The sequence below is a fragment of the Mustela erminea genome, chromosome 16 (assembly GCF_009829155.1).
Source record: "Mustela erminea isolate mMusErm1 chromosome 16, mMusErm1.Pri, whole genome shotgun sequence".
NCBI lineage: Eukaryota > Metazoa > Chordata > Mammalia > Carnivora > Mustelidae > Mustela > Mustela erminea.
The window spans coordinates 17,974,250-17,996,050 of NC_045629.1; the positions used below are offsets into that span (position 1 = coordinate 17,974,250).

A 21,801-nucleotide genomic window follows, 5' to 3' on the forward strand; every position below is an offset into this window, starting at 1 on the left:
TCAAGACAGTCTGTTACTAGCATAAGTTGGTTGCTGCCTTTGATTACGGTCTTTCAAGAATTGACCTGCATGTAAGAGTAAAGAGTGACTCCAGAAATTCCAGGACTTGCAAGTCTAAAAAATAGAACTGTTTCTCATCTTCAAATAAAAAAAGGAAAAACTGAAAAACACGAAAAACCACAAACTCTGATTAATGCTAATTACAACCAAGTCTCAAGACAAAGATCAAATAAATAGCACTATCATATTCTTTCTTAAATGTGTTAATGGATTAAGGTGGTATCCAATGAATTCTCTTATATAGACTAAATAGCTCATAGAAAAGAGATATGGACTAGGTTCCACTAACTTAATAAGCTCAAACTCTGTAATTAAGCCTAGAGAGAGAGAGAGACATGGCTTGAAAATTACTGTAGATATAGTTGTTTCATGGAGCTAATTTTATCACATACAAAAATTAAAAGTAGTTTTTGGGGAGAAATATAACTCCAAAAACACTATTGTCTGGATTAAAAGAGAATGTGACTCTTTAAGCCATGAAAAAGACCTTAGAATAATAAGATATCAAAATTGGTTCATTAATTGTAACAACTATACCATACTAATGTAAAATTTTAATAATAGTGAGAGTTAGGTGTTGGGTACATGGAACTCTCTGTATTATCTTAGTAACTTCTGTGTAAATCTAAAATTATTTTTTAAAAGATTATTTATTTATTTATTTATTTATTTATTTATTTATTTGACAGAGAAAGAGAGATCACAAGTAGGCAGAGAGGCAGGCAGAGAGAGAGGGGGAAGCAGGCTCCCCGCTGAGCAAAGAGCCCGACATGGGGCTTGATCCCAGGACCCTGAGATCATGACCTGAGCCAAAAACAGAGGCTTAACCCACTGAGCCACTAGTCTCCCCTAAAATTATTTTCAATTAAAATTTTATATAAAAAACTGAAAGACTAAAAGTTTTTCATTTAAGATCAAGAGCAAGACAAGGATGTTGACTCTTGCCACTTTTGTTCAATGCAGTACTGGAAGCCTTTGCAGCAGCAGTCAGAGAAGAAAAAGAAATAAAAGACATTTAAATTGCCAAGGAAGAAGCAAAACTCACTATTTACAGATGCCATGATACTATACAAAGAAAATCCTAAAGACTCCACCAAAAGCTTATTAGAACTAACAAATGAATTCAGGAAATTTGCAGCATATGGAATTAATAAACAGAAGTCTGTTGTAGTTTTACACATTAATAACAAAGTGGCAGAAAGAGAAATTAAGAAAAAAAATTCTATTTACAATTGCATCAAAAAAAAAAGAAAGAAAATATGTAGAAAGAAATTTAACCAAGGAAGTGAAAGACCTGTACTCTGAAAACTTTAAGATATGATGAGAGAACTGAAGATGACATAAACAAATGGAAAGATACCATGTTCATGGATTGGAAGAATTAATATTGTTAAAATATCCATACTACTCCAAACAATCTGCAAATTTAATGCAATTGCTATCAAAATACGAGTAGTATTTTCAGAAAAATGAATCCTAAAAGTCATCTGGAATTTTAAGTCTCCCAAATGGTCACAGCAATTTTGAGAAAGAACAAAACTGGAGATATTACACTCCTGGTTGCAAATTATGCCATAAAGCTGTAATCAAAACAGTATTGTATTGACACAAAAACAAATACATAGATCAATGGACAGAACAGAACAGAGAGCCCTGGAATAAATCCATGCTTATATGGTCAATTAATCTATGACAAAGGAGACAAGAATATACAATGGGAAAAGAACAGTTTCTTCAATAAATGGTGTTGGGAAAACGAAATAGCTACATGTTATCCAATTCATACAAAAGAATGAAATTGGACCACTTACAACATATGCAAAAAATAAATTGAAATAGATTAAGGCCAAAATGTGAGACCTGAAACCATAAAAATCCTAAAAAAAAAAAAAAAAAAAAAAGGCTAGTCATCTCATGAACATCGGCCTTGGCAATGCTTTTCTGGATGTATCTCCTCAGGCAAGGACAACAAAAGCAAAAGTAAACTACTGTGACTACATCAGAACAAAAAGCTTTTGTACAGTGAAGAAAACCATCAACAAAATGGAAAAATTAACCCACTGAATGGGAGAGAATAATTGCAAATAATAAATCTGATAAGTTAATATGCAAAATATAAAAAGAACTTATACAACTCCACAGCAAAAAACCAAAGAGTTGGATTAAAAAATGGGCAGAGGACCTGAAATAGACATTTTTCCAAAGAAGACATACAGATAGCCAACAGACACATGAAAAGATGCTCAAAATCAATAACCATCAGGGAAATGCAAATGAAAACTATGATGAGATATTACCTCATACCAGTAAGAATGGCTAGTATCAAAAAGACAAAAAATAAGAAGTGCTGGTGAACACCTGGAGAAAAAATAACCCTTGTTGCTGGGAATGCAAATTGGTGCAGTCATTGTGGGACAGTAAGGAGTTCCTCCCAAAATTAAAAATTGACATACCATATAATCTATAATTCTACTACTGGGTATATAACCAAAGAAAATGACAATGCTAATTCAAAAGAATACATGCAACCCTTTGTTTATTACAGCATTATTTATAATAGCCAAGATATGGAAGAAACCTAAATGCCCATCGATAGATGGTTAAAAAAGATGTGATACACACACACACACACACACACACACACACACACACAGGAGTATTATTGAACCAACATAAAAATGAATGAGATCTTGCCACATGTGACAACATGGATGGACCTAGAGAGTATTTACGTTCAGTGAATAAGTCAGACAAAGAAAAGCAAATACCATATGATTTCACTTACAAGTGGAATCTAAAAATCAAAATAAATGAGTAAACAAATAAAGAATAACAGAAACAGTCTCATAAATACAGTGAACAACCCATGGTTGCCAAGGAGGAGGGGGTTAGGGAAAGGGTGAAATAAGTGAATGAGATTGAGGCGCAAACTTCCAGTCATAAAATAAGTAAGTTATGGAGATGAAAAGTACAGAACTGGTAATATAGTCAATAATACTGTAGTAACATTCATGGTGACAGATGGTAACTGCTCTTATCATGGTGAACATTGTGTAAGCCACAGAATTGTTGAATCCTCAGTGGGCCACACACCTGAAACTAAGAAAACATTGTATGTCAACTATACTTCAATAATAAAAAGAAACGAACCATGCAAAATTAAAGACCTTAGGGTCCCCAACATTCTGCAGGCGGGTAGCAGGTTAAGGAAGCTGCTCAGCTGTCAGGGGGTACATATTTTCCTTCAGAAGTGGCCAAGAAGGACAATGGAAAATTACCTCTCAGAAGGTGGAGCCAAGAGTCATGAGAACAATGAAAAGAAAAGCTATTCCCAGGGAACAGACTTGGAGTCTAATCAAAGAACATTTCCCACCTTCAGGTTGGGAACCTGGCAACATTTGCCCAGTGAGATTTCAGAATTGCTACAGACCAGTGACAGCTTCCCCTTCTGTGATGGGCTATTTTTTTCTACCCTGTGACTGTCCTGTATGGTATATTGAGTGGGATTGCTCTCCAGCAAATTATCACTTCTGTCTCTCCTTTTTCACTTACATAAAGACTATCCTACCTTCTCCATTGATGTTAACTGCCTTAGTTGTTTTGGCCAACGAATGTGAGCAGAAGCTTTGTAAGCATTTGCACCATTTGGCTTGACCATTTTGCCTTTTATGTTCCCACCCTCTACGTTAAGAAGAATTTGCCTAGGAGCCACTGTTGGTTTGACCTCCCTCCTAGAATGAAAGACTTATGGAACATACCTGACTGAACATGACCTGAAGCTCAGAGCAGGACTGATGTCGCTGCCCAACCAACCTGTAAGTAAGACAAAAAAGTTTTGCTATTGGAAATCAGTGAGAATTTTTGGTACACAATAAAAGCTGATTAATACATACAGCAAAGGTTCCCAAGGGACTGAGGAATGGCTCTAGATGGGATTTGCACATAATTAAGGTAAGGGAGTAGGTGGAAGAGAGAGTTGTAGGGAGTTTCCAGATAATGATCTACTTTATCTCCAAAATCAGGGTAGAGTATTCCAAACATCATATTCAGGGGAGATTCTAGAAGTTTCTCCAATGACTAGAGTCCAGCATTCTATATCAAACTTTAATAATAGTGATACCATTAAAATCCAGATAATAACTATAGTCCCAAACAAGGTCCTATAATATAGAAATTCCTTGGGAATGAGATTGAGATACAGAATGCTAACGAATATTAGAACCTCTTAGATCATTTTAATGCAGAATACACAAATCTTAATGACACAATCTCAATTGTGGTTTTCTGATAGATATCTTGAAAGTAATGATTAAAATAGGCATCTGAGGGAAAAATTAACTACTATATAGAATAAGATTTCAAAAGCACTTGTTCATCTTTTGAGCTATAAATTTGCACCTGTAAGATGAACAAAAGTAGAATTAAAACTTTTTAACTGCAAAAATTGTTTGCCAATAATGGTTTAATAATAATAACATTGATATTTATTTTGCTCTGATATAAGCTTTATATATTTAATTTCATGCTAAACAATATTTGATACAACAAAATACCAACACAACAAAATAATTCAGACTTACCCATGAAGTTTCTTTTAATGGGAATTGACCTATGTTCAATGACTGCAAACCACTTTAGCAGGTTTTACTTGTTTATATAAGAGACATTTTTTAAAGACATTTATTTTCCATTTTTCCTGGCATTAACTAGGGACAATCTTGCCACAATTCTACTTTACAAAACTACAAGGAAGGAACACTCAATTTGATGTTCATGTGAAATATAATTACCCACTTTTCTTCCTTACAACATGTACTCCATAGTCAGGATGTACAAGCCAAAAAGTGCATAATACATTGCTTGTCATTAATAACAAGTATGCTCTTTTGAAATTATTTCACAATAACACTTACTCAAAATATCCTTTACTTGTTTTTTTGACTATTAAATCAGGGCACCTCAACAAGTATTGCCTTGTTTCAAATCAAAGAGAGAAATAAGAATTTATTGAATAACTGAGTTGACTAGGTACAATAAGTATTGTGAATTATAAATTAAATTGTAATGCAAATTGTAAATTTTAACGTATACAAAGTTTCCATCTCTGCCCATGTCCCTTAAGGAAGTTACACTGGCAGGATAAGGGTCTGTGTGCCAGGATTAGAGAAAGACAGCTCCTCCATCTTGCCCTAAATAAATACGATGCATTCTTTAAGGCTCTTCACAAAGCCCACATACTGACTAAAGTTGTTCTTTAGTCTCCGAAGCATATCTGATCTCTTTTTCCTTTAAATCCACAGTGTGTAATTTTCCTCTCTAATAACAAAGCTAATAAGAGTCTAAATCAAACTGATTTATCATTGAGAACTTCCAACGTGCTTTGACCATGCTAAGTAAATTATTCACCATCTAATTTCTTCTTTGCAACACTTCTGCAAAGGATGTATCATTATTTCCACTTTATAGATGAGGAAACTAGGAAAGAATCTGAATTCAGGATTTAACTCCTAAAATGATAGTGTTAATAACTCTGCTGGAAATACAAGTTTTTTTTTTTTTTTTAATTTCCTAAAATGTTTCTCATTGGCCCTCTATATAACTTTCTGTTCTTCAGGGAGGAGCCGACCTTCTAGTACTTAAACTGAGAAGTCCCCGAGACTTCGGTTACAATGCAGAATAAACTCTATCTGGTAATAAAGTTAGCATTGTATTTTTTGGATCTGTGATTCACTTATTATTTTAACCTTCCAAAGCCAAAAATTTTAAAGCACTCAACCCAAACTACTTTTATTGGGCAGGAAATGTTTTATTGCAGTTTGGCTGACATTTTCTTTTACAAATGTCATCAGCACTGCTTAAAAATGAATTATGTTAGGGTGTACAGTACTACCTTTGTTTTGAAAAAATATTATGATTCTATGAGTACATGAGGTGGGTCTCATGGGAACAAACATTAGCAATATATAGCTTTCTGATTTTCCAGGCATGCTTATATTTTTATTTAGCATAAGGGCCTTGGCTTGGGAAAAGGCATAGCTTTAGATTTGCTTTTGGGTTTATGTTGAATTCTCATAATATCCTTTAAAGGACAGTCCACGAAGACTTATTTAAAATCGCACATAGGCTGCTCATATCCCTTCCCTATTTTGTAGCTTTAACTCTAATTGTTGATATGCTAACATCAGTGTTCCGTGGGTCACTGAAATCAAATTAATGCAGGCATCTGAAAAATCAAGCATCAGTTGTACTAATTCTTCAATATTCTCAAATATAAAAGGTGCAAAATGAAGGGAATTGATGCTGTTTATTATTACTTGGAGAATCCTAAATGGATGGACATAGATTGCAAGCATTTCAGTGGAAAAAAAATTATTTGTGGAAAAAAATACTAAAGAAAATAAAAACCAGAGTAAGGACAAACTTCTTCAACAAATTCTTTTCCAAGTCTTTAATAAAAATACTCAAGTCTCAAACTGCATTTCCCAGGTCTTTGGAAATGCTTGTAGAATCTCCCTGGTTTCTTGGGCCGAGTACAAGGGTTTTCAAAGTGTAGTTCCAACCATTTGCTCCATCATTACGTGGGAACTTGTTAAAAATATAAAGTCCTGGGCCTCTCCTAGGCCTCCAGAACCAGAAACCTGAAGGTGGGGTAAGCAATCTGTGTTTTAACAAATCCTCCAGACACTCTGATGTTCTACTCTGAAGTTTGGGAGCCTTTGGCCTACAGCAATTTTTCTCAAACATTTCTGCACGGTAGAATCGCCTGGAGGGTTTGCTTCAGCATGGGCTCCCTAATCCAGCTCTTAAAATTCAGTGGCAGTAAAACCAGGGAGTTACGTGGGAATCCACACTAATTTTTTGAAAAAATAAAGCAGGTCGTTCTGATCTAGGTGGTCTGTAGCCCACAATTTGAAAACTTCTGGCTTGAAGTGGAATTTAAGTGTTGACAAAAGGGGTATTTCCCACCCCACTTCCCACAAAATTCTCCTCCACAACTGAGCAAGAAACTTTGAACTCAAAATAAATAAATAAATAAATAAACAAAAAAACTAATGATGTACTATATGTTGGCTAATTGAACATAATAAAAAAAATTAAAAATAAATGAAAAAAAAAAAGAAACTTTGAACTCTGACTTCCATCTATAATTTATTTTGTCTAAAGAACACCTGCTTGCAGAGGTTTTCTTTCATTCCCTCACTGTCTGAGGGACCTGAAACCTTTGTGGGCTCTGTGTCTGAGGCTTTGCTTACCTCTTCTCCAGTTGTTGCCTGTGTTTCATTATAGAATCCTCCACAAAAGAACTGATGTAGTCCTTACGTTTGCAAAATGTAAAGTATTAACTATATGCTCAGATAACATAAAACACAAGTTAGGGTGTGATTTTTTTTTTTAAGATTTTATTTATTTATTTGTGTTTTTTTTTTAAAGATTTTATTTATTTATTTGTCAGAGAGAGAGCGAGCGAGAGCGAGCAGAGGCAGACAGAGTGGAAGGCAGAGTCAGAGGGAGAAGCAGGCTCCCTGCGGAGCAAGGAGCCCGATGTGGGACTCGATCCCAGGACGCTGGGATCATGACCTGAGCTGAAGGCAGCTGCTTAACCCACTGAGCCACCCGGGTGTGCCTAGGATGTGATTTTTATCTCCTAAGATAACTGAAAGGAGCTCAGTTCAGGAAAAAGAAACTCAATCCAGATCCTACCATGAGAATCCTTTGTTCTAAGAAAGGTGACTTTTAAACTAAGTTTTGGAAATTATTCATTTAATCCATGGACACTACTAAAAATACTAATGAAAGTAGGGAAATTGTTGGTTCACTTTATGATTCTTCTAATGAATCTCTGCTAGCTCTATAGGTCTTTCCACTTTGTGCAATAAGAGGAATTTGATAATGTAAATGGGTAATAAATAAAAAGAAATAGAAAAATATATGTTGTACACTGATTTCACTATAGAAGCAACACTACAGAGATGTATATATGAATATAAATGTTCCGTAGCTCTTTCCAATTTTATCTACTATATATGTATACTTCAAATAGCCTTTTTTCTTCATTTAAGAACATACATCCATTCTAAAACATTTAGAAAAGGTAAACAAGTAAGAATTGAATCACACATCGTCTCCCATTCTGAGATAACCACTGTTGATAATTTGGTGTGGACCTTTCGAATTTTCCCCAGTATGTGTATTTATTAAAAATGGTACCTACTTGGGGCACCTGGGTGGCTTAGTTTGTTGGGTGTCTGCCTTCAGCTCAGGTAGTGATCCCAGGGTCCTGGGATCAAGCTCTACATCCGGGTCCCTGTTCAGCAGGGAGCCTGCTTCTCCATCTCCCTCTCTCCCTCTGCTGGTCCCCCTGCTTGTGCTCTCTCTCTCTCAAATAAATAAATAAAATCTTAAAAGAAATATTGGTACCAACTTTTGCACTAATATCTGTGAGCATTCTTCTATATCATGAGAATGGAAAGTCCTGCGTTTCCTAAAGCATGATATGTAATATGTGCCACAACTCATGTATGAGATTATTTTTTGGTATTACATGAATGCGTTTGAAACATTTTCAGTGCTTACATTTTTTTGAGTAATCGAAAAACATAGGATATTGAGCCTGCAATTTTGCAGATACTGTTGCTTCTGCCAATACTGTAACAAGGTCAAGGAAGGAAGCACAGTGATAATCGACTTGTTGAAAAATGTGTGGATCACAGTGAGATCCCCAGTTATGCCCATGAATATCTCAGATGACTTCTTAGAACTGAGTGGTGCTCAACACTGTCAGGGCCACTGTTCCCTTTTAATGACAATGCTTTATCCCCTCATGTCAAATTCTGAAATGATAGTCACAGATAGCCTGCCTATGTGCATAATTAAATAAAAATTTAATAAAATTTAAAAATTGTAAAATTTTAAATTTTAAAAATTTAAAATTTGATAAAAAGTCAATGTAATCCCCTACCCTGGATAAAAGGAGAAACTAAAGAAAATAATTCATATAAACAAATATACATTTTAGTAGTTAAATGCTTGAGCTTGACTATGGTGGAAAAGATAATGGGAGATTTGCTGAAGATGCTAGTGTAGACAGATACAGGTGAGTTTCAGGGTGACTTCAGGGCACCATGACCATCGGATAGGCTGGTTTTTTCAAAATTGTGAACATTGTTTGGTAAAGTTGTAAAGAAACAAGAATATGGTCTTACCTGATGTACAAAGCTTCTGCATTCTGGAAAAAATCAGTGTATATTAAAACTGTGCAAAAATTTTGCATTTATGTATTAGAAGGATTCAGATCTGGCTTAGGTAATTATAAATTATGAATAATATTTAGGTCTGGTTCACTAGTTTTTTCACTGACTTGGATATTCTGAGAGATATATAAAGTCACTGGGAATTATCAGTCAATTCTTGTTCACATGGGAACATGCCTGACATTGCAGGCTAACATCTCTAGCCTCTGCTTCACAAAGCCAGGAGTACCTCCAACGCATAATGATTGCAACAACCAAAAACACTCACAAATTTCTGAAATGTTTTCCAGGCTGTAGCACGGTTCCTGAGAGCCATTAGTGAAAATCACATAGAGGGCTAGGGCGGATTCTCACATACTGACTGCCCATGTCACAGCTGTGCTCTTTTCTGAAGTACATCAAAAGGTCACTTTGGGAAGTTAAAAGGCATTTAGTATCCCAGCTATGTAGAAATATACATAATTGCCATTTGGAATCAGATATGCACTACGTTTCTTTTCCTCACAGAACCTGTTGTACAAAGGTGGTGAAAAAAGGTATCTAATGCAGAAAGGTGAAGATCAAGACAGGAATAAAGGATATTAATTGTGATTTGATTAAATCAGTCACAGTTTTTGCCAGGTATTAGCAACAAAATCAATGCATTAATAGCATTACTTTGTATTCTTTTTTTAATCAAAGAATAATTGACATACGGTATTGAATTTGTTTCAAGTGTACAACATAGTGATTTCATAGATATATACATCACAAAATGGTCACCACAATAAGTCTAGTTACCTTCTAACACCATGCAAAGTTGTTGCAATATTACTGACTATATTCCCTATCCTGTATAATATAACCCTGTCTGGATGACTGAACCTCATTATCCATCGCCTGTCTGCCTCCCTGCTGGTAACCTTCAACTTATTCTCTGTATCTATAACTTTCTGTTTTGTTTGTTCATTCGTTTTGCTTTTTGTATTGCATATGTAAGTGAAATCATCCAGTATTTGTATTTCTCAGTCTCACTTATTTCCCTTAGTGTAATACCATCTAGGTCTATCTATGTTATTATGAGTAGAAAGATTTCATTCTTTTTTTATGGATAAGCAATATTCATATGTATATGAATATTATATATAATTTATATATTATTATTATTAAATCAAACAAATATTATATATAATATAAATTTATAAAGTCTTCCACCCCATGAGCATGGAATATCTTTCCATTTATTTCTATCATCTTTAATTTCTTTCATCAATGTCTCACAGTCTTTCACCTTCTTGGTTAAACTTATTCCTAGATCTTCTTTTTGATGCAACTGCAAATGGGATTGCTTTCTTAACTTCTCTTTTTGATAGTTATTCATGTATTAGAAATGCAATGTATTTTGTATACTGATTTATATCCTGCAACTTTACTGAATTTCGTTTATTAGTTCTAGTAGTTTCTTTTTCATGGAGTCTTGAGGGTTTTCTATATATAGTATCATGCTATTGCGAATAGTTTTCCTTCTTCCTTTCCAATTTGGATGTCTTTTATTTCTTTTCCTCGCTGAACTGCTGTGGCTAAGACTTCCAATACCATGTTGAATAAAAGTGGTAGCGTGAACATCCTTGTCTCGTTTCTGATGTTTAAGGAAAAGCTTTCAGTTTTTCTCCAAGTGTGACGCTAGCTGTGGGTTTTTCATATATGGCCTTTATTGTGTTGAGGTATATTCCCCCCACTCCCACTTTGTTGAGAGTTTTCATAATTAATGGATGTTTAGAAGCATTCTGCTTCTGTTGAGATGATCATGATTCTTATCCTTTGTTTTGTTAATGTGGTGTATGACATCGACTTGCAGATGTTTAACCACCCTTGACTCACTGGAATAGATCCCACTCGATCATGGTGTATGATCCCTTCAATATAGTGTTGAATTTGGTTTGCTAATCTTTTTTGAGAATTCTTGCCTCTGTGAACATAAGGGATCTTGGCCTGTAATTTTCTTATAGTGTCTTTGTCTGATTTAGGTATCAGGGTAATGCTGGTCTTGTATATGTGTTTGGAAGCATTCCTTTCTCTTCCATTATTTGGAACAGTTTGAGAAGAATAGGTATTAACTCTTCTTTAAATATTAGGTAGATTTCACCAATGAAGCTGTTTGATCCTGGGCTTTTAATAACTGATTCAATTTCATGAATAGTGACTGGTCTGTTCATATTTTCTACTTCTTCCTGATTCAGTCTCAGAAGGTTCTGTTTTTGGTAATTTATCTATTTCTTCTAGGCTGTCCAATTTGTTGGCATATAATTGTTTTAGTAATCTCTTATGAGCTTTGACATATCTATGCTATCAATTGCAACTTCTCTGCTTTCATTTCTGACTTCATTTACTTGAGTCCTTTCTCTATTTATGTTGATGAATTTGGCTAAAGTTTCCTCAATTTTATTTTTTAAAGAACCAGTTTTTAATTTCATTGATCTTACCTACTGTTCTTTTAGTCTCTATTTCATTTATTTCTACTCTAATCTTTATTACTTCCTTCCTTCTACTAACTTTGTTCTTCTTTCTCTAGTTCTTTTTAGGTTTAAGGTTAGATTGTTTATTTGAAACTGTTCTTGTTCTTGAGGTTGGCCTGTATCACTAATAAAATTTCCTCTTAAAACTGCTTTTGTGTCCTGCAGATTTTGGAATGTTGTGTTTTTATTTTCATTTGTCACATAATATTTTTTTAATTTCCTATTTGATTTTTTTCATTGACCTATTGATTGTTTAGTAGCATATTGTTTAGTCTCCGCATTTGTATTCCCAGTTTTCTTCTTGTAATTGATTTCTATGCCATTGTGATAAAAAAATATATGCTTGATATGATTTCAATCTTGAATCTAATGAGACATGTTTTGTGGCCTGAAATGTAATCTATACTGAGGAATGTTTCATGTGCACCTGAGCACTTGTGCTGTCTTCAATGCAATGTTCTGTATATATCTATCACATCCTTCTAGTCTAATGTGTCATTTAGGGCCAATGTTTCTTAATTTAATTTCCATCTAGATGATGTATCCATTGATGTAAGTGGAGTGTTAAAGTCCCCTATTATTATTGTATTATTGTTAATTTCTCCCTCTGTGTCTGTTAATATTTGCTTTATATATTTAGGTGCTCCTATGTTGTGTGCATAAATATTTATAATTATTTTATCTGCTTGTTGTATTACTCCTTTTGTCTCTTCTTTTGTTTTGTTTTGCTTTTGTTTTAAAGTCCATTTTGAGACACCTGGGTGGCTCAGTCTGTTGGGTGTCTGCCTTCTGGCTCAGGTCATGATCCTGGGGTACTGGGATCAAGCCCCATGATGGGCTCCCTGCTCAGTGGGGAGTCTGCTTCTCCCTCTCCCTCTGTTCCTCCCCCTCCTCATGCTCAGTCTCTCTCTTAAAATAAAATCTTAAAAAATAAAAAAATAGGGCGCCTGGGTGGCTCGGTGGGTTGGGCCGCTGCCTTCGGCTCGGGTCATGATCTCAGGGTCTTGGGATCGAGTCCCGCGTCGGGCTCTCTGCTCGGCGGGGAGCCTGCTTCCTCCTCTCTCTCTCTCTGCCTGCCTCTCTGCCTACTTGTGATCTCTCTCTCTGCCAAATAAATAAATAAAATCTTAAAAAAAAAATAACGGCTTTTTGTTTGATATACATATTGCTTTCTTTTTGTTTCTATTTGCATAGAATATCTTCTTCTATCCCTTCACTTTAAGTCTGTATGTCTTTAGGTCTGTCTGAGCCACTTGTAGGCAGCATATAGATGGGTCTTGTCTTCTTATTTTAATCCATTCACCCACCCTTTCTTTTTTTTTTTTTAAAGATTTTATTTATTTATTTGACAGAGAGAGATCACAAGTAGGCAGAGAGGCAGGCAGAGAGAGAGGGGGAAGCAGGCTCCCTGCTGAGCAGAGAGCCTGATGTGGGGCTCGATCCCAGACTCTGAGATCATGACCTGAGCTGAAGGCAGAGGCTTTAACCCCCTGAGCCACCCAGGCGCCCCTTGATTAGAGCATTTAATCCATTTACATTTAAATTACTATTTATAGGTATGTGTTTATTTCTAGCTTGTTAATCTTTTTCTGGTTGTTTTGTGGTTTTCTTTTTTTTTTTTTTTGGTATATGAAAATTTATTACTGTCATGTTTTCACCTTTAAAACTTATGATCTTGGTCTTTCCTTCTTGCCTTCATTTAAGGCCAAAAGAGAGACATTGGCTATTTTGACAACCATAAAGCAAATGCCAGGAATGTCACTGACAGCATGACCTTTGTGATCAAATCAATCAACCAGAACCTCATCGTTTTCCTCAATAAAGTTCAAACAACTATGATTACAAAGGCTATGATTTATTCATTTATTTATCTAGGCCATTCTTGATCAGCTGGACCTGACACACTTCCTGATGGCAGAATTTGGTTGTTTGGCTTCATCCTCTACTTTTTCTAGCACAATTCTCTTCGTATGGAAAATACTTCCAAAAGGGTTAGCCTTCAGGGCTGTGCTCAAATGGGCTTTCTTGTACTGTTTATCATGCCACTTCCAATATTCTTGGTGGGTATGGAGCTTCCTGGAAGTATGAAGACCACAACACTTGGCTCATCCTGCCAGCACCACAGTCCTGATCAAAAGAGCTATAGATTTTTTCTGTTCCTTTCTTCTTGCCTTGTCTCTTCCCTGGTGATTTGATGATTTTCTTTAGTGTTATGTTTGGGTTTCTTTCTCTTTATTTTCTGTGTATCTATTATAGCTTTTTGGCTTGTAGTTTATACATATATATATATATATTTATTTCATATGTAACAACCTATGTATTTAGTACTCTTTTAAGTTGCTGGTGGCTTAAGTTGGAACACATTATAAAAGCACTTTTTTATTCCCTATCCACCATGTTTTATGTTTTTGATTTCATATTTACATTTCTTATTGTGTGTATCATTATTGTAAAGTTGTTTTTACTACTTTTGTTTTTTAACCTTTATATTAGCTTTATAAGTAGTTGATCCACTATTTTTACTATGTGTTTGCCTTACTGGTGAGATTTTTTTTCTTTCATATATTTTCTTCTTTCTAGTTTTGGCCTTTTCCAATTAAAGAAATCCTTTGATTCCCCACCCCCAACCTTGAGAGAGAGTGGGAGTGGGGAGAGGTAGAAGGGGAGGGAGGGAGAGAATCTTCAGCAGCTCCACACTCAGCAAGGAGGCAAAATGGGGTTCCATCTGACAACCCTGAGATCATGACCTGAGCTGAAATCAAGAGTAACTGACTGAGCTACCCAGACACCCCATCCTTTGATATTTCTTATAATAAAGCCTATTTAGTGGTAATGAACTCCTTTAGCTTTTGTTTATCTGAGAAACTTTTTATCTTCCTTTCAATTTTGAATGATAACCTTGCCCAGTATTCCTGGTTGTAGGTTTGTTTTTTCTTTTTTTCCCTTTCAGCACTTTAAATATATTATGTCACTGCTTTCTAGCTTGCAGGGTTTCCACTTGAAAGATCAGCTGTTAGTCTTCCAGCAGTTCCCTATACATAAGTAACTGCTCTTCTTTTGCTGTTTTTAAGATTCTCTCTTTGTCTTTAGTTTTTGACATTCTAATTACAATTTATCTTGGTGTTTAACTTGCTTGGCACTTTCTGGGATTCCTGGACCTGGATATCTGTCTCTTTTGTCAAGTTAGCAAAGTGTTCAGCTATTATTTCTTCAAATAAAGTTTCTGCCCCTTTCTCTCTCTTTTCTCTCTGGGACCTCTAAAATATTAATGTTAGTATGCTTGATATTGTCCTACAGGTCCCCTTTAACTATCTTCATATTTAAAAATTCTCTTTTCAGGGGTGCCTCGGTGGCTCAGTGGGTTAAAGCCTCTGCCTTTGGCTCAGGTCATGATCTCAGGGTCCTGGGATTGAGCCCCGCATCGGGCTCTCTGCTCAGCGGGGAGCCTGCTTCCTCCTCTCTCTCTACACCTGCCTCTCTGCCTACTTGTGGCCTCTGTCTGTCAAGTAAATAAAATCTTTAAAAAAAAATTCTCTTTTCAGTTTGGATGATTTCTCTACCTTGTCTTCAAGATTGCAGATCCATTATTTTGTATCACTTAATATGTATATTCCCTCTAGTGTATTGTTGATTTCTGTTATTGTATCCCATATCTCTGATGGGTACTTTCTTACATTCTGCCTCTTTATTGAAGTTCATCCAATCTCTCCTAAGCTCATAAAGTAAATGTCTTTATGACAATTACTTTGAACTCAATTGGGTAGTCTGCTTTGTTCAGTTCTTTTCCTGAGATTTCGTTTTGTTTTTTCACTTGGAACATATTCTTCACTCTCCTCATTTTGCCTAACTCTGTTTCTATATATTAGATGATTCAGCTACATCTCCCAGTCTTAAAGGAGTGGCCTTGTATAGGGATGTCCTGTGGGGGCACAGAAGTGCAGTCCCCCGGTCACCAGAACCAGGTGTTCCAGGGGTGTCCTGTGTGTGGGCTGCATTCACCTTCCTGTTGTGGTGGGGTCATGACTGTTGTGAGTATAGTGGTGAATAGGACTGGCCCAGAGCCTGACTTTATTATATCTGTTTTTATGGTTATTTGACACTTAAGGTAACTATACTACATTTTTATTTATGTAGTGACAAAAAAATTACTTTTAAATTTTCTTATTTCAGTAAAGTGTAGGAGTTAATTTAAAGAAGATATTAAGTAGATATTTGTTTTCTATTATAAACAATGCTTCAAAGAATGAACCTCTTGTAGCTAAATATTATTCATATCTATGATATTTCCCTTAGGAGAATTCACAGATGTGGAATTGTCAGGTTGAAGGGCAATGATTATATTATTTTGAAGTTTGAAATTAGTGTTCACTAACCATTTCTCTAAGTTTTTATTGAGACATGTAGGAGGTTAGTAAAGCAGTATTTATGACCCAGAGGAATACTTTCTTCTTTGTTAGTCAAAAGGTTGCCTAATGTAATTGCCTTCAAGTGTGTTCCCAGACCACATGACAATTCCTCCCACCCCAGGAAAGCCCTGTGGTGGGGAAAACGCTTGGTTGGAAGATCTGGTTTGTAGCTGATGTTACTCTTTCCACTTAATTAGCTTTGTGATCTTGTGCAAGTAACAACCTCTCTAAGTTATAATTTTCTCACTCATAAAATTGTACTAAAAATAATACAGTGTTTACTTCACTGAGCTGTGAAGATTAAATGAAATGATATATGTGAAAATAGCTTGTAAATGCTAAAACATGATGTAAAATGTTAGTTGTTGGTGTTATAAAAGTGCAATATATGTTCCCCTCTTGAGAAATTTTGTAAGTACAAGTCTCTGGCTTCAAGATACAAGTCATCTCATGCAATGCATATAATTTTTTAATGCCATATGGGGACAGTATCTAGAAAAAGTGAATGGTATGAAAGAGAGTTAAATTCCAGTGAAAATCTATTGCTTTACCGGCTATTCTTTCCCATTCTCTCAACAAACACTAGAACCTTATATGGCATTGCAGCCATCACTAATCCCGGGTTAGGCATTCTGATCATTAAATCTCATCGAAAACATCAGTTACTCAGAAGTCCCGTTACTTGTTAATCTAGAATAGGTCTGGTGGCTCAGGATTTCTGAGTGTGGGCCAGGACCAAAATTAGCTATTTCTGGTACCTATAGATTGTCAGAAAACGTAATGTCAGAAAACCTAATCTTAGGGAAGATCTTAGGGAACGATCTTAGGGAACGATGCACATTATCTGAATGGTTTCTTGTCATGGGTGGATTCAGATAAAACTCATCCAACAAGCTATCTATCAGAGAACAATGATGTTGACAAACTTCACAGAGTAGGACCCAGCAGGGTTGCAGTGTGTTCAGAAGAACAGGGGGCTGACAAGGGGGACACGTGGGTTTAGATTTAGCTCTGCCGCTTACCTACCTGGAATCTGAATTTCCCCATCTGTAAAATAAGGGAGTTAGTTTTAAAATCTAGTCACTAGGTCTTCAAGGTCTCCACCCATAGTAAGATCCTATGATTCTAGGGCTCAGTTAAGAAATAAAAGGATTAACCTTCTCCACCTCCCATCATGCGCAAGACAGAAAATGCTGAAGCCAGAGGGTCTCAGCTGAGCCTTTGGGAGGAGCAAGTATTCTACTCTGTGACATCACAATATCCAGCGCAGGCTCAGCTGTGGCTACTGAGTAGAAGGTTAACAGAAGGTTCAGCTATTGATATATTAGAGGTGGGACGCTACCTGACAGAGCTAGAAGGAATCAGCCAGCCATGCCTCCAGTTCAGGTATGTAACAACTGCTAAGCTTAGAACAGAAATTGCTGGTATCTAAAAAAACAGGAGAGGACCATAAGACGAGTGTATCATCAGGCTTAGGACTAATAGTATAAGCACAGAGACTACGCACCAGACACTTTACAGTGAGCAGAAAAATGGCCGAAGGTAGTCCTACAAGAAAGAGAGCTGAGGAGTATTCTCCCAATAGCCAGACCTATTTATTGTCATGAAGCCGGAGGAGGACATTCCCAAGATTGTCAGCCCCTTCCTGTTCTCTCCCCAACCAATGTAAAAATGCAAAAGAAACAATTACCTCAAGAAGTCAGTGTAAAATTACTTTGTAAAGTAGTTTACATTTATTACCTGGTAATGTTTATTCTTTTAATAGCTTCTCCCCATAATGACAGGGAAAAATAAACTAAACAAAAAGTTAACTGAAAGAGGCATTTTAATAGAATATAGCATAAAAATAGAAACAAAAGTAATAAAAAGAGAAATAAATTTATTATGTGTTACAATCAAAATTAATTCTAAAGACTGGTTTTGAGATTTCAAGGCTTAAAAGGCAAAAAGGCCATCATCCCCTATAAAGAGTGAAAGAGAAGGGCCTTATGGTTGAGAAGTAGGTAAAACAGTTCAGCTGGAACCATTTATACAACTCCTCCTCCTCTAAAGAACTCACGCCAGTGAAATCATCGCTGGGGATGCGGACATTTCTGTTTTCTTTACCTTGCCTTGGGGTTTTGGCTTCTAAAGTATTTGTTTCTTCCTGCAGTCTTGGGGCCCTGAGAGGCTCCAGTGACGGGCAAATAGCTGTTCTGTTTACCAGTAGGGCGGAGCGTGGGGTGGGTGCCAGGTCCTGACTCATCTCCATTGGCCTCCCTCTGTGTCTCAGCACACTGCGACCCCAGAGCTGAGTACAGGACTGTTCAGGCAGGCACGCTGAGATTTGCCTGCAAGAGCTAAGTTGATTGCCACATTCCCTCAGTAGAAGCAGCAGTCTAGTTTCTGACAGGTAGATTAGTTACCCATAGGGGACCCCCAGCAATAGACAAGGAGAAGGGAGACACAATCTCTAACCACAGGACACAATTTTTAACAGTCTTTGGTCTCCAACACATCAGGAATAAATATATCCCAGCAGTAATTCCAACACTGTATATACTATAAAAGTAATAATAACCCAAGTCATGTTGATAAATCCCAAGGTCCAGAAAAAACAAAACGTACTTTCACATTAACTCTAGTATATATCCAACTTCCCTCTAGAGAAGCCACCATAATTTTTACAATTACATTATGAGCCAACATCTTAGGTCCTTGAAAATTAAAACTTCACTGATTCAATTTTTAGAGTTCATTCATAGTCAGTGACAACTAAGTTTAGGTTTAACATGAAATAATATCCAAAAAACATAGAATGTCCTAACTTGTCTATACATATATATTTACTATAATGTTCTCTGACCATTGTGTTAGTCATATACCACAGAATTTTAGAGTTGGAAGGGAACTGAGAGATCATCCATTCCAATGTCCTCATTTCCAGAAGAAGAAACCAGCATAGAGAGGTTGTGTCTTGACTTAGAGCATTAAGCTAGGGATTGCTAGCTTGGGAACCATAGCTTAAAGCCTCTTACTATTAGCCTGGTGGCTTCTTCAGTACTCCCTGCCCTTAATTCATGCTGAATGAATTTCTTCGTTCTTATTTCAGCTATTTTAGAGTATCCTAAGGGAGGAAATATCATCTTATTCCCTTGATGTGTTTGTTGGTCAATTCAAGTACTCTGTGGTGAGTGACACTAGTCACAAATCTCTCCTAGCCTTTACCACTCCACATAAAAATCAGCTTTGGTCAAGGTCAAGAAAAGGCACCTAAGACCCCACTGAACAGGCTGAGATAACAAGGAAAATAAATCCAGGGAAATCCACAGGTTACTCTGTCTTGAGGCCTGATTAGGAGTAGTTTGCTGGGTGGGGGCGAGACATTTATGCCATTAATGGCCTCTTTGCTTTATAATAAGCATGCAGACTTTCTGTGGCCTTGTCTTTCCAGTTTAGGTAGATCGCTTTGTTTATGTGTATGTGTGTGTGCCTACTCTGTGATACACATGTGTACTCCATAAATGTATGTATGAATGGACACTTCATCTGGCAGGTATGGCTGTCATACCATCTGTGGTGACTGGCCTATCCTTATTGCCTAATATGTCTCCTTTATGAGCCTTTCCTAACTTATGCCGCAAATTAATATTTTATTTGGAGTTACCTTGATATCTTAGGTGCTCCCTTAGATTTGTTTGTTTTATGTAGAGCTGCACAGGTCTTGCATCTCTAATTTGTAAGTTTGAGCCCAGGCATTCCCTGGATATAGACACTAGGAGCCTTTTCTAATTCAATTCATTGCAAATGTATTAATATATGTCTGAAACCCTCAAATCTGAAAGAAAATGAAATGAAGAATTGCTAAATATATATATAGATCTCATTCTCATAGTCATCGGCTGCAGAGGTCTGATGACTATTTTCTAGGTCACTAGGTTGTTTTTAACTTAAAGGTCTTCCATACGTTTCTAGCTATCCACACAGATCATCTTTAATAAAAGTATTATTAAGTGATCACCAAGAGAAAAGAACATTCCATCATGGCATAGGGTTTAAACAGGGCTGTGGTAGTGTTCTTTCAGCTTCCATATTAATTTTTCAAAGGCTGTGTAATATATTGTGTAATTGCATATATACGTAGCATAAAACTCTAGGAGAAATTTGGTTATGAGAAATGGAGGGATAAAAAGAGCTTTAGTTTCAGATTCTTCATTGTGAGTTTTAAATTCCCTAATCTCTCCAGTAAACCAAAATGCAGGTATGCCAAATGAACTTTTGAAATGTTTTCCATCAAATTCCCCCAAAAGTTTCATCTTGATAAGTCTTATTTAACAGCCTTGGGAGAAAAAATAAAAGAAAGCTATCTCGCTAGAGATCAAGACATTTGATTCTTTCTCTTGCTGCTACCACCTGGAGTGCTTTGGCATCTGGCCACACCTGGGTCTCTGACACGCACAGGACTTTTCTTTATCCCAGCCCAGCCTCCCTGCCTATTCTCCTAAGAATTGTGCAATAAGACCTTTGTAACCTGAGGCCTGTGAAGTCTGGAAAGGAATGTGACACAGAGCCAACAGACATTGCTGCCACCAGAGCAAAGGAGATTTCCTGCTGTTCACCTGGTGCCTGGGGCAATCTCAGAAGGGGAAAGGTGTATGCTCTAAAAAGGAGTGGGAATGGAGCCCTTGGCAAGACTGTGAGGCAATCACTCCAGTGTCTTTTTCTCCTTGTCTTTGCCAACCTCCAGAGTCATGTTTCATGCTGTTCCCAAGAGTAGTCTCACATCCATTTTGGAAGCACTTTGCTTTCCTACTGCTAAGTGCACTCCCTGTTGAAAGCTATGAGTTGTAGTTGTCATTCTTCCAGTGCTCCCATACATGCTGAAGGGTGATCGATCCTAATGGGGAGGGGGTGTTCCATATTAAATAGTGGTGTTGTTGGTAGACTGACAGACGCTTCTGGCAAGGCAGCTAGAGAGATCTTTGTGATTTGAAGCCTACTGGTACTCATCAGCTATCAACAAAAATCTCTTCTCCCCACTGCCCCCACATACATCTTCCTCCATCAATGACAAGTGCACAGTCTGGCAATACCTAGGGTTAGCCCACCTTCATTCCTCTGCCCAGGGAATTATGTAATGAGCTGAGTCACGAAGACCTTTCTTTTAAGTTGCCCAAACATCACAATGGCCACACAAGTGGACCTCTAACTAAAAGGAAGATCTAAAAAGAAGTCAAAGACTTAACCCTCAGTCTTATTTAGTGCAACTAAATATAATTAACCATAAAGGACAAGTCTTGTATTTTATCAATATTGCTCATAAGCCAAAGGTGGCACCTGAAAAAAACACTTTTAGCCAGTTGAGAAGACAACTTACTTGACAATTAGAATACCAGTATTCCTCTCTTCCTTTTAGCATATTTAGAATGCAAAGTCGTTATTCTTAGAAGAGGGGGAGAGCATTTCTTTTATGTTTGAATAGGTTCCTTTCTAGGTTAGGAACTGATACTGTCTCACACCTCTAACCAACACATTATCTCTTGACGTACTCTGTCCTGTTAAGGTGGTTACTGTCCTTCCTCCTTTCTTCCCCAAATGAATTCAGTGTCA

At 36.6% G+C, this 21,801-nt stretch overlaps 1 protein-coding gene and 1 pseudogene across 3 annotated transcripts in view; one reads left to right on the plus strand and one right to left on the minus strand.

Annotated features, from left to right (window-relative positions):
• The first annotated feature begins 3,673 nt into the window (after positions 1-3,673).
• Positions 3,674-21,801, plus strand: part of DNAJC5B (DnaJ heat shock protein family (Hsp40) member C5 beta) — a 97,714-nt gene continuing 79,586 nt past the window's right edge. For 2 of the 3 annotated variants that reach the window (XM_032316622.1, XM_032316626.1), the window contains exon 1: positions 17,486-17,598. The gene's annotated coding sequence lies outside the window, so the exon portion shown is untranslated. Of the gene's footprint in view, positions 3,689-3,795; positions 3,876-17,485; positions 17,599-21,801 lie in introns of those variants that run through there. The other variant, XM_032316623.1, reaches the window with a different exon arrangement.
• LOC116575519 lies at positions 13,474-17,385 on the minus strand (annotated as a pseudogene).